Source organism: Rana temporaria, chromosome 2, assembly GCF_905171775.1.
Source record: "Rana temporaria chromosome 2, aRanTem1.1, whole genome shotgun sequence".
NCBI classification, from domain to species: Eukaryota; Metazoa; Chordata; class Amphibia; order Anura; family Ranidae; genus Rana; species Rana temporaria.
Window position 1 is genome coordinate 383013795 of NC_053490.1, and position 13281 is coordinate 383027075.

Sequence of the window (13281 nt, forward strand, 5' to 3'; positions counted from 1 at the left end):
CATTTTTTTACGTTGTTTGCGTTCGGCTTTTTCCGGCGTATAGTTACCCCTGCTATTATGAGGCGTACTCAATGTTAAGTATGGCCGTCGTTCCCGCGTCAAATTAATTTTTTTTTACGTCGTTTGCGTAAGTCGTTTGCGAATAGGGATTTGCGTAGAATGACGTCACCGTCGTAAACATTGGCTTGTTCCGGTTTAATTTCAAGCATGCGCACTGGGATACCCCCACGGACGGCGCATGCGCCGTTCAAAAAAAACTTTGTTTACGTCGGGCCACGACGTATTTACATAAAACACGCCCCCATCACATCCATTTGAATTGCGCGCCCTTACGCCACCAAAGATACACTACGCCGCCGTAACTTACGGCGCAAATTCTTTGAGGATTCCAAAAAAAAAAAGTAAGTTGCGGCCGTGTAGTGTATCTTAGATACGCTACGCCCGACGCAAATATGCGCCGATGTACGTGGATCTGCCCCAATATGTTTATTATTTTAATGTAAAAAAAGCTTTACAATCCCTTTAAGCTGCTGTTGTAACTATTAAAATAATATACATTTCATACCCGATTTTACTTCTGTCTACCACACACCTCTTAAATCTGGCTCATTATATTATGCTCTTTTTTCATATTTATAGATTTAGTTCTACAAGTAATGGCATACACACCAATATACATAACTAATGTGTACGGTTCTTTATCTCTCAAATTTTTTTTTAGTAAATTTCAGCTTCAGATTAGGACAACATTAAAGATATGTCCTCTAGAAGGTAATTAAAGTGGTTGTAAATTAGGTCTGCATGAGGGTAAAAAAACATCTGTGTTCAGCCTTCCCCCCGCCCCCCAAGTACTTACCTGAGCCAGATCTTGATCCAGCGGCTCTTGCTTCTTTCTCTCTTTCCTCATTGGACATGGAGGTAGCAATTGGCTCCTTCCGCTTTCAAAACCAGCCTGTGAGGAGAGAGTTGGGAAACAGGGTCGAACCAAGCCTAGCTATGTGTTTTAGTGGACTGTGATTGAGCCCACACATGTGCCCCCTAGCAAGTGGCATGCTACGGGGGCACTCAAAAGGGGCGAGGAGCCAGGAGCACCCCAGAAGAGGAGGATCGGGGGTTGCTCTGTGCAAAACCATTCCACAGAGTGGGGAAGTATGCAGGGATGGACTGGCCATATGGACTACAGGGAGTTTCCCGGTGGGCCGATGGCTCAGTGGGCCGTTTTTTAAAACAGATATGCTGTTTGGAGGACTTTTTCTAACGCCCTGGCAGCGCCCCAGTGTGAAAGCTCTCAGGATTTCACACTGGGACTGCAGCGGAAGCGTTTTTCAGTCGCTTTACAGGCGCTATTTTTAGCCCAAAAGCGCCTAAAAAAACGCCTCAGTGTAAAAAGGGGTCCTACACTCACCCCCTCTCTTTTACACTCACTCTTTTTTTCTTACACTCACCCCCCTCTCTCACCCACCCCCTCTCACGCTCTTTCCCTCAACCCTCCCTCTCTCTCATTCCCCTTTCTCTCACCCTCTCATGATATACAATAATGGATGTAGGGGCCTTTTGGTGGGCGTGATTTTTCGGGGGGGTGGGGGGCAGCATTTTATTGAATTAAAGTGGGCTGGTCTGGATAAAGTCCAGGGCCAAATTTTTGTCCCAGTCCAGCCCTGGAAGTATGACATGTTACTTGTTAAAAAAAAATATTTTACAATCACTTTAAGACCTTGGGCAAAAAAAAAAAAAGACAGAATGAATTAGACATATTTTGACTTGCCTGTTTAAAATGCGAAATGTTCTTGGTATGCAAGGAGAAACAAATGCTGTAAACATGAATGCATTCAAGGCAAGCACAAGCATAATGTGTATCTAAAGCCAAAACTTTTTAATTTTTTTTTTTTTGAAAGAGTGAGGAATTGTTTAGCCACTTTATTTGTCCTGGTGGCCAGAAAATGATAGAAAATCAAAAATATTAGAGTTGTTACAAGAGCAGAAAATACAAGAATGTAGGTAGAAATCTTCTAATATGGAGCACTATCGTAGCAACTGTCCAAAATGGGGTTCCCCTTGCTTTGGAGGGATTTCGTTTTGCTCTTTGTTTTGTCTTTGACACAGAAAGTAGTCAGGAAATTAAAAAAGGAAAATGGGTGAGGGGCCTTAACCATTCCCTACTCTATCCAAAACTTAAAAAAAAGGTTTTGGCTTTACATACACATATACATACAAAATAACAAATTGAAAGCAGATCGGCTTTACATTACAATGTCTCTTGTGCAATAAAATAAACATACCTGTTTTACAGGTACATTTTATTAAAATCTTGTTTATAATGTACACTGAGCTGCACATGCGCTGTGTTTTAATAAATAGCTAAATGGGTGGGGCTGGGGGGTGACTTCTGGGTCTATAGCCCCAAATCTGGGGCCCTTAGCCCAGAGTCTCTTACCGGGTGCAGCAGGGCCGGATTAATGTAGGGGCTATTGCAGCTCCAGGCCTCTACCTTATTTTAAGCCCAGCCACCCAAAAAGAACAGGCCCCCTGACAGCCCCCACAGCCCACTATATCACAGCCATGTCCCCATGCGGGCTACGATCCTCTCCAAGCCACCTTGTGCCTATATCTGGCCATACCATGTGTGCAGAAGAGAGATCTTCCACATGCTGTGTGGGGAGCCTTCTACTAGGCACTGATGCTGCGCCGCTCCCCCTCTGCCGAGTGCCACAGTGGAAGATTCCAGTGTGCAATCCTCATTCCTGTGTGAGCCTCACACACACACATAGCAGAGCGGAAACCAGCTAGGTACACGGGGAACCTCTGGAAGGGAACCCTCTATAAGGGGAAGCTCTCTGGCGACCCTGATATAAGGAAGTGGCTCTCTGGGGACCCTGATGTAAGGAAGGGGCTCTCTGGGGATCCCGATGTATGGTGGAGGATCTCTGTGACCCTAGTAGAAGGAGGGGGCTCTTTGGGGATCCTGATGTAAAGGGGGGATCTCTGTGGACCCTGATGTAAGGAGAGGGCTCTGTGGGGACCCTGATGTAAGGGGGCTCTCTGGGGATCCTGATGTAAGGAGGGGCTCCCTGGGGAACCTGATGTAAGGGGGAGGCTCTCTGGGGGCCCTGATGTAATGAATGGGCTCTCTGGGGACCAAGATGTAAGGGGGAGGCTCTCTTGGGGGTAGGCTGCGCCCCCCCGCCCCCAGATTTCAGTTGCTCCCCTAGAAGATCCCTGTCCACAACCTCCCCTATAAATCCCCACACAGCACATAGTGGCAAGGGGCCCTGGGGAGGGTGGGTGCAACTCAAATCTGGGGGGGACACAGCCCATCCCAGCAAGCTCCTATATACAGCCATGCAGCATTTACTTGGTGAGGCTGGCACTATTGGGAGTCCCTGTATTCACTGCTGCAGTTGCTACTAAAAAAATGCCTCTGTAAACCTCCAGCCACTGTGGCTTCTATGCTTGCATGGCATCCCCAGAATTCCTTCATATGTGCCTATGTGCAGCTTATACCTGCTGGCCACTCTGGCTTCTATGCTTGCACAGAATCCCTCAAGACATGCCCAGGCCACATGCTGAACTCACTTGGGACACATACGGGCCACAGGTTGGACACCCCTGCAACTAGGTCCCTATCACACTAAGCATTGCATTAAGGAGTGTTAAGGCACACAGCTTCAAGGCAGCCCAATCATACTGAATAGTCTGGCATTGCACCTTAACCTCCCTGGCAGTATGATTATGTCAGGTTTTTGGTGCTGAAAGCGGTACAATTGTTTTGCAAGGAAATTTGGTGTTTTATATTGAAGGCCTGTAATTCTAAGGCCCCGTACACACGACCGAGTTTCTCGGCAGAATTCAGCCAGAAACTCGGTTCAGAGCTGAATTCTGCCGAGAAACCCGGCCATGTGTACACTTTCGGCCGAGGAAGCCGACGAGGACCTCGGCGAGGAAATAGAGAACATGTTCTCTATTTCCTCGTTGTTCAATGGCAAAAGTCGGCCCGCCGAGTTCCTCGGCGGCTTCCACACTGAACAATTTTGGAGTGCGGCTGTCCAGCTTTTGTTCTTTTGTTTTTTGCCATTACCGCATTGCCAGCACCCTGGTGGTTCAACAACCCCTGATCATCACGAGGCTCACCTGGAGCGGTGAGAATTCTGTCTGGGCTTCCACACTGAACTTGACGAGGAACTCGATGTGTTTGGCACGTCGAGTTCCTCGGTCGTGTGTACGGGGCCTTAGAAATAACTCACTTAAATCTGTCCAAACAAGAGTCTAGTAGACAATCCGGGTATGATAAAGTTTGAAACACAAAATCATAAATTATGCAATAATGTAATCAAATCAAAAACACTGAAATTTGCTCAGTCGCAGAATTGTCGCTGTCATTACTTTCAGGGTTTGATGATGAATTTCCCCACAAATCGCTATCGCTCAATTCTGCAGGTGATTCTAATTTAAATGCGTGCGGACCGAACCCCTGTTTTTAACGCATACTGTAGACAGGTTAATTGGTTTTCTGCAAGCTGGTCGGTAAGTAGGCTTGGTTTTTCCCTGGGCATTCCCCAGGTTTTTGTTGTTATTTGATTCTAATTTATTATCGCTGTTTTCTAGCTGGTCTAAAACCACTTTTGACATAAAGGGATACTTTTTGGTTGCTATGGACAATCTCCAGTTTCCAGGCAGAAAGAACAGTTTTTATAATATACAACTGCATGCAGGGAACAGGACAGACCACAAGGGACAAAGGGGGTGGGTAATTATTTGATACAGTACTGTAATCTGTAATATTACAGTATACTGTATCTATACTGTGTTTTTACTTTTTTGAATTTGGCGCCAAACTCTGCCCCTGTGCGTCACGCCGCTCTGGAACGGAGCTCGGTGGCACTCGGCAGTCACCAGTGTGTGAATCGAGCGAGATGACAGCTCGCACACACAGTGGGGACACATTGCAGGATCCAGGGACAAGGTAAGTAACTTCCCCTGTATCCTGCAAAGCGATCCAGAGTCTGGCTCGGGGGTTACTGCTTTTGGTATGTAAAATTAACCCCGAGCCAGACTCAGGAATACCACTAGGCAGGTTAAAGTGGTTGTAAACCCATTTTTATGACTTTATTATTTTATATCTTTATTTTACTAGCTCATTATGCCTTTGTTTTTTTTGTTTTTGTTTTTTTTTATTATTTTTTAAGGGTTTACAACCAAAAAAAAAATATATATGACTTCCATTTTAAGCCAATCAATATAGTGTGGGTATGTTGCCTTCTACTGTAACATGGAGTGCTATTCAACAGGTCATGTATTACCATGTGTTGTGGTGGCGTGCAGTAAAACGCACATTTTACCACAAAGTATAAAAGTGTATACACCCCTATAGTACTATGGTTTTAACAAAAAGTGTTAAAAACCAGTGCTTTGTTGTGCAAGCCACAGAATGGTAATAGTTGAGTAATTGTAACTTTTACAGGTATCAGTATACTGTTGACTATCATGTCATCAAACCAGGGCCGCCATCAGAAATTTTGCTACCCATATTGCTGTCCTTTTAACATGGTGACATCAGCTAACATCTATGCTGCACATGTGTAAAGTTATTTTTACTCTGCTAAAATAACAGCAATAGGGCTGGCAATACAGTGATTGATAGGGAGCACAGGCTGTGCACTGTACATGTCTTCTAGCAGGTTCAGGGAAACACTTTTTTTTCACTCACCTCGATCTCTGCAGCAGCTTCTTTGTAGAGGAATTCTGTCCCTCCCACCAACACAGGATGCACGAGGCTCTGCAGTGATGGACAGTGCATTCTGTGTAACTATTGGCTAAGGAGGCAGCAGGAGGTGGCGCAGCTCACCTCCTGCTGCCTCCTCAGCCAATGAGCAACTGAAAAGTTGTTAAGTCCCTCCCTCATAACATCTCCTGAGTCCCTGCCCTACCAGCTTACTGTGCTTAGCCTATGGCGCCTCTCCTGCACTATTCCTCCTCTGGCTCCTCTCTCCTGCACACTTCCTGGTTGCCGGGCACCGGGCCCCTCCAGATGCTCAGGACTGGTACATGTGTATCGGCCAGTGGCGGCTGGTGCTCAAAATTTTTGGGGAGGCGCAAACGAAAAAAAAATTGCAGCCTCACTGTGCCCATCAAATGCAGCCACTGTGCCATCAATTGTCACCACTGTGCAATGCCATCAAATGCAGCCACTGTGCCATGCCATCAAATGCAGTCACTGTGCCATGCCATCAAACGCAGCCACTGTGCCATGCCAGCATAAACTATAAATGCCCTCTATATTCTTTAAATGCCATTGATATTCTATAAACAATAAATACCATTTATATGCTATAAACTATAAATGCCCTCTATATTCTATAACTGGCATCGATTTTCTATAAACAATAAATGCCATCCTGGCAGATGGAGAAGAGACAATAAACTGGGTGCATTTTTGGGCCTTTTTCAGGGGCTCCCATTGTTCTATAGGGACTGAAAATGCCCAATCCTGCCCCAGAGGGGCCTATCATCTTTTTCAGGCCCCAAGCGTCACCACACTGGGGGGTGGGGCATTGTGGGACACAATGGGAATCCAGACGTCGAGCATTTCTAGAAAATCAATCGCTTAAAGCGGTTCTCCACCCTAAAGTGAAGTTGCGCTGATCGGCACCCTCCCCCCCTCCGGTGTCACTTTTGACACCTTTCAGGGGGGAGGGGGGTGCAGATACCTGTCTAAAGACAGGTATTTGCACCCACTTCCGGCCCGGCATTCACGGGCAAAAGACGGGCATTGCATCACATCCCGTCGCCCCCCCCCGTTGTGTGCTGGGAACACTCGGCTCCCAGCACACAGCGGGAGCCAATCGGCGGGCACAGCGCGACTCGCGCATGCGCCGTAGGGAACCGGGCAGTGAAGCCGGAGCGCTTCACTTCCTGGTTCCCTCAGCGTGGATGGAGGGGGGAGCAGCAGGGTGACGAGCGATCGCTCGTCCTCTGCTACGGACGCCGCTGGACTCCAGGACAGGTAAGTGTCCTAATATTAAAAGTCAGCAGCTGCAGTATTTGTAGCTGCTGGCTTTTAATATTTTTTTTTTGTCGGAACATCCGCTTTAAATTCACATCTAAGCAAAATGTAAGCAGAGCTATTCCATTCCTAGAGATTTCAGGGCCCTCTGCACCTGGTCCGTCTAGGTTCTGTGTCCGCTTCCCTGTGTTTTACTGCGTCTGGGAAGAACAAATAGAAACTAAGACACAATACCTGGGCGGTGGTGGCGGCGGTGTGGTGTCACTGGCGACGGTGTCACTGGCGGTGTCTGCTGTGTGTGTCCCGGGTGGTTTAGCCAATCAGGTTACCGATAGCCAGAACCGGTCAACCTGATTGGCTGAGACGCCTGACAGTCTTATCCAAGGAACGCACCCCGGTACATTCCCTGGATAAGCATCCGGAAGGCTGAGGGCTGTACTCGGAAAGCCTATCAGAGCCGCTGGCTCTGATAGGCACTTCCGTACAGTCAACCAGCTGCCGCTATTCAGGTGGTCGGCGCTGATATCTGACCATCTGAATCCGGCCAGCGGCGACAACAACATCGATTCATGCAATGCATGAATCAATGTTATTAGTCAGTGGTGTGCGGGAGCCAGAGGGGGCGACGCTCCAGCGCTCTCTATGGACAAACCGCCACTGGTATCGGCTGTACCGCCTGATGGCAGCCCTGCGTAAAACTGATGCCTAATAAAATGGATGTAATATGACTATCAACTTAAAAATGGGTACTTTGGGTACAGGGCCCAGGTTCTAGAAGGGCTCAAAGGATACCAGCTACAGAATGCTCATCTTATTTCTACCACTGTTGTTTCACCTCTTCTTCTCTTCCTTTCCTTCTTTCCCTTTCCAATCTTATTCAATGATTGTCTATTATGCACTCATATGAGGCTCAAACTCAGGGATGTAGTCCCCCATGGGTTAAATTTCCAGATCTATATATATTGCAGTGAGTTTTTTCTGGGTTGTCTTATTACCGCATTGACAGAAATCTGGATTGTGTCTCATTTTTTCTATACAGAATGAATAGAACGATAAGGGGCTCCAGAATCCTGTCCTATGTATTGATCTTTATTCTGCAACATTTCGTGTTGTTTTATGATGTCTTTAACGTGCCTTATCCAGACCTCTGTTCTATTTGAATGATTGCAATTCTAAGTGCTTTCTTAAAACAATTACAATTACAATGGGGGCAGGATAGTACATGTAGATTGATAGAAGCTTCACCTCCCTCTTATTCTAAGACACAGTCTGGATGGGCGTGACACATCCCGAAACTGGCAGAAATCCACCCACACCATGTTATTGTCAAAAAATAATAAATATTTAATTTCAAATTTATATAATTGTATGCCAATTAAAAAAAAAATTATTTTTAAATAAAAGAAGCTCCTCCTGCTTATGTTTCCCTGCAGACAGACTGAGAAAAATCTGGGTCATGTGACAGCCGTATTTCGATTAGGAAAAAGGTACTTAGGTAATTTTTTTTATTAAAATATTTACACTGCCATCATCCAGATACATAAATAGAAGGGACAATGTAAATTATACAGTGTGTGCTTAGTATCACTTTAACCTCCAGATACATTCTCAAGACATACAGTAAATTCATGATATGTACACAAATATTACTGAAAATAAAGCAATTTCTACACATGCTGATGCATAGTTCTCCATGGTGTTGGGTTGTCTCAGAGAGCTATACAAAATATTACTATTAAATAGGGCTGTGCAAATGAACTTTTAATTAATCGATTAATCTTAAATTTTTTTTGATCGATCAAAATTCTTTTGATTTGTACTCACCTCTCCGCCAGCTTCTGGGCCTTCAGGGAGTTCATTTGGAGATCCAGTTATGTCACGGACACCGGCGGGGCTTGCCGTGTCCATCTGAAGGGCTCCTTTGCTGTGCCTTCATATCTGCATACCAGTGGGACCTTACTATCTGCCACACGCAAGGGCTATTACATTTCCCTCTATCAACCTGGGATTCTACAACCATCCACTGGGAGTTGTGATAGTTCCCTTCACGGGACATCTACATGCCGACGGACTGATGTTAACCTCTCCTCATCTGGATTCAGCAGTGGTATCGTTGTACACATTTTTATACCAGTATCATACTTAGCTACATGTTTTTATGACTGCTTTTGGTACCGTTTGGTATCACTCGCACCATTTTTACAGTTTATGTAGCTACATTGATTTTATCTCCAGTGCAATATTTATTTGGTTACCTACTTGAAGACTATAAAAGTTTTAATGCTATTCCCATCGAGCGCTGCCTTTGTGTGTTTTTTGTATCCTGCTTTCCATTTTTCCAGTGGTTGGTAGCTGCACTGGGAATCAGCCTGCAAGGAGATCAGCTAAAAGTAGTTGGATCTGTATGTGCGTTATAATTAATCAAAATTAGTTGATTAATCGATAAAAAAAAAAAACGATTGATCGAACAGAAAAATGTTGATCAGTAACAGCCCTACTATTAAATTATAAGTACTATTACATTAAATATTATGGTAGCACAATTGCGGCCATTTGAGTAGCACTGCAGCAAGTGCTAGCTGGTACTTGTGGGCTTACATATTTCACATTGGAAGTAGGTATATGAAAATCTTTTTTTTTATCCTTGTATTATAGCCTTACCTTCTAAGTTTAGCTTTATTGATAGAACTGAGTTGATTATATCTGCAGCACGGGCTGGTTTGCACTGTAGGGAAAAAAATTAAGATTTAGTGCTGTCAAACGATTAAAATTTTTAATCGCGATTAATCACATTAATGTCATAGTTAACTCATGATTAATCTATCTAATTTATGACGAATTTCCCCACAAATATCGCACAATTCTGCAAGTTATTATAATTTATGATCGCTGTTTTCTAGCTAATCTAAAACCATTTTTGACATAAAGGGACACTTTTGGACAATCTACAGTTTTTCAGGCAGAAAGAATAGTTTTTATTTTATAAAAGTACATGTAGGACACTGGGCAGACCACTAGGGACAAGGGGGGTGTGTATTTTTTACATACAGTACTGTAATCTATAAGATTACAGTATACTGTATGTAATGTGTTTGTTTACTTTTTTGAATTTGGCGCCGTTCTCCGCTCCTGTGCGTCGTAACGTCGCAGGGAGCGGAGCTCGGCGGCACACAGGCACTGTGAATCGAGCGAGGAGGACCCGCCGAGCGAGGAGGACCCGCCAAGCGAGGAGGACCCGCTCGATCACACAGCGGGGTGGTATCGCTGGATCCAGGGACAAGGTGAGTAACTTGCCTGTGAATGCAGCGAGAAGGTAAGCCGCGCCGCGCCGCTGCACACTCTGCACGTCCACCCCGAGGGCTCCTGCGTTAATCGCGCGATAAAAATATTGACGGCGTTAACATGGGTTTGCGTTAACGCCGTTAATATCGCGTTTAACGCACAGCCCTAATATCAATAGATTATTACCTTTGTGCAAGCCTCACTTTTGTTGCATATTGTAACATTGCAGAATATAATTTTTTTATTGTATCCTTGAAATAGGAAAGGACTAATCTGGATTCTTACCTCAGTCGACTTTCCATTTCCAAATCCGTTGTTGGAACACTGCCACCAGCAGCACAACTAGTATAAGAAAGATGTGCATTATGTTTTCATATGATCAACTTGAACAATACAGAATCTACCGTCTGTTTCTATATATCCTACTATCATAATTACAACATTGTATATCTCCTGTGGCTGTTACTATTTCCACCATAATGGATAGTTTAATCTTCTGTATCCAGCAATAATTAACTTAAACTTTTCCAGTGGGCTCTAATTGGGTCTAGATTGGTACAACATATTTCATTGAAACCTCAATATTTATTTAATGGTTATAAAATATTATAGCTCAGAGTTTATTGTCAGTTTAGATTTCTAATATTTAGGCAAATGTGACAAATCGTCAATCCACCATATAGATCTCTTGGGGACTCTTCGAGAGATATCTGTGTGTAAGTTCCCAGCTCTACCCATCTTCCTTGGCCATTACATGAGGATCCCACTATCACTGATAAATTCTTCATTACAGATAGAGTGAGACTCTCTCTTTTGAATCCTTTGGCAAAGCTACTGACTCTGAAACTGCCCCAACCTAAGAAGATTACAGTTAGTGTGAGAGATGGGGGTAGAGACTATGGGGTTGATTTACTAAAGACAGGCATGGCAGTACATAAACCAAATTAAAAGCACCACCGTTTATATGCTCCTGTCAGATATACTGTCCAGTTCAAACATCGCTGCTGGGTGCTGGGTCACTGATAAGAGAATGTCAAGCCCGTTCATATAGCAACAAACGTTTCCCAGGGCCGTACATCAATATAGTGGATCATGAAACAAATGATCACAAACTAGCTTTAGTTGGCTTTCCACCCATCAAGAACATGATTCACCCAGGTAGAACTTAATCAGACATGCCTCTCTGATTAAGCCCTAAATGAGAGAAACACGTTAGAGGGGCTTTCCTGTTGGGTGGAGAGCCAGCTGAACCCAGTTTGCGATCATTTGTTTTGTGATTCAATATATTGGTGTGCGGTCCTGTGAAACATTTATGAATGGGAGTACAGTTATCCTGTCACACAGACAGTTTTCTGGATTGTAAACTAAACTGCACATTTCAGTGTAAAATTGACCTTTTAATGAGGGAAAATAGGACAAAATGTAGTAGAGATACAAAGTATAGGCAAGTGTTTTACTACAATAATTAAGAAGTAGATGATTCAACAGTGTAAAATTGGCCAGTAGCAGGACACGTTTTAATATGAAAGACTGGACCCAAAGGTAATTGAGACAAGAGTAGAGGTTTTACTGCAAGAGTTGAGATACTGCAGATGATATAGCACTGTAAAATTGTCCAGCAGCAGAACAATTTTAGTGAGCAAAAGCACAGGCAGTCATTATACAAAAAGCAATACGATATCCACAGAGGATACAGCAGTGTAGAATTGGTTGAGAGCAGGACAGTTTTCATCACAGATAATATTCTACTCAGATTATATCTCATTTTTATTTTTACTAGAGGGGGGGAGGGTAAGGTGAATGTGACTGATATGATTTGAGGTGGGTTAGGTGCACACTCTTTTTCCACTTAGGTTTGTTACTTTGAAATGATGCAGCAGCAGCAGCAGTTCCTAACATTATGTTTAAAAAATATATATCTTCAGACAAAATCGCCAGGATTGTGAATTTCAAACCCATTTGGTTACACCTGATCCCACAGTAATATCAAATATCAACCTTAGTCCTGTTCAGAAGCTGCTAAATGAAGGTCGTACCATAAATCAGACAGGCAGAATAGTTGATTGGGTGACAAATTTGTGGTACTTTTGAGCATAGGTACTGAAACCAATTCACATTGTAATTATTATCCTTATTGTTGGATTGGCACCTGTGACATAAAAATATATATACATATACATTGCATCTTCCATGTTATAAATTATACTCACCCTCCATCTACTAGTATTACATTGAGGTTGGAGTTAGAGTCATTTGTAGGAGTGGCAAAGCCTTCCTCTGCTCTTAAAGTAAATGCAGCTCCATTTAAATCTGGGGAAAATATGCCTAGGCTAGGAATAAAATTGATCCAACAGTCAAGGTATCACTTCCCTGTAATGGCAAAGTGCATGTTTCATCGCTGTAAGCTGCCATTGTTACAGTATAACGGCTGATTCCATTTTCAGATGGAATGGTAATTGTCTCGTGAAAACAAAAAATGAATAAAAATTGTAAAAGTTCACAAACCTTCCATAATATTCCTACAGGAACAGTGTCACATTTATATGAAGAGGAATAAAGGAATGACTAGATTATGTAGAGTGCTGTAGTGAAGAAAAGTATACCGCTCTAAAAACAATCAATCCCCATTGCTTCCGAGTAAGCATCACAGGATGCAAAACATGTCAGCTCTTTTTTCCTAATCCACTTCTTGTTTGACTGCATGAATTTTGGCTGTTTTGTCCATTTGAATTTTTGTTGTTTTTTCATGTTTTGAATAAAGACATCGTTTTTTTGAGGAGTGCGGCGATCCAGGATTTTTATTTCATCTCATAGATTATGTAGAGTGTTACATTTTTTAAATTGAACGGTCACGCAATTGTCAGTTAAAGCGACCCAGTGCCAAATCGCAAAAAGTGGCATGGTCTTTGGCCAGCGAAATGGTCCAGGGCTTAAGTGGTTAATTAGGTTTTTGGCGAAAATTGTATCTTCATCATGGCCTAATTCCAAATCCAAAAAGG

General features: G+C 43.5%; 1 protein-coding gene and 1 long non-coding RNA gene across 2 annotated transcripts in view; both read right to left on the minus strand.

Moving 5' to 3' along the window:
- Window positions 1-12134, minus strand: part of LOC120927312 — a 20541-nt gene extending 8407 nt beyond the window's left edge. Inside the window, exons 1-2 of the long non-coding RNA XR_005747066.1 lie at window positions 10568-12134; window positions 9662-9725 (exon numbers count right to left, since the gene is read on the minus strand). This is a non-coding gene — a long non-coding RNA (uncharacterized LOC120927312). The remainder of the gene's footprint in view (window positions 1-9661; window positions 9726-10567) is intronic.
- The window catches only part of LOC120927310 (uromodulin-like), a 141416-nt gene that overhangs the window by 56882 nt on the left and 71253 nt on the right, over window positions 1-13281 (minus strand). The gene's annotated exons all lie outside the window — the stretch shown is intronic.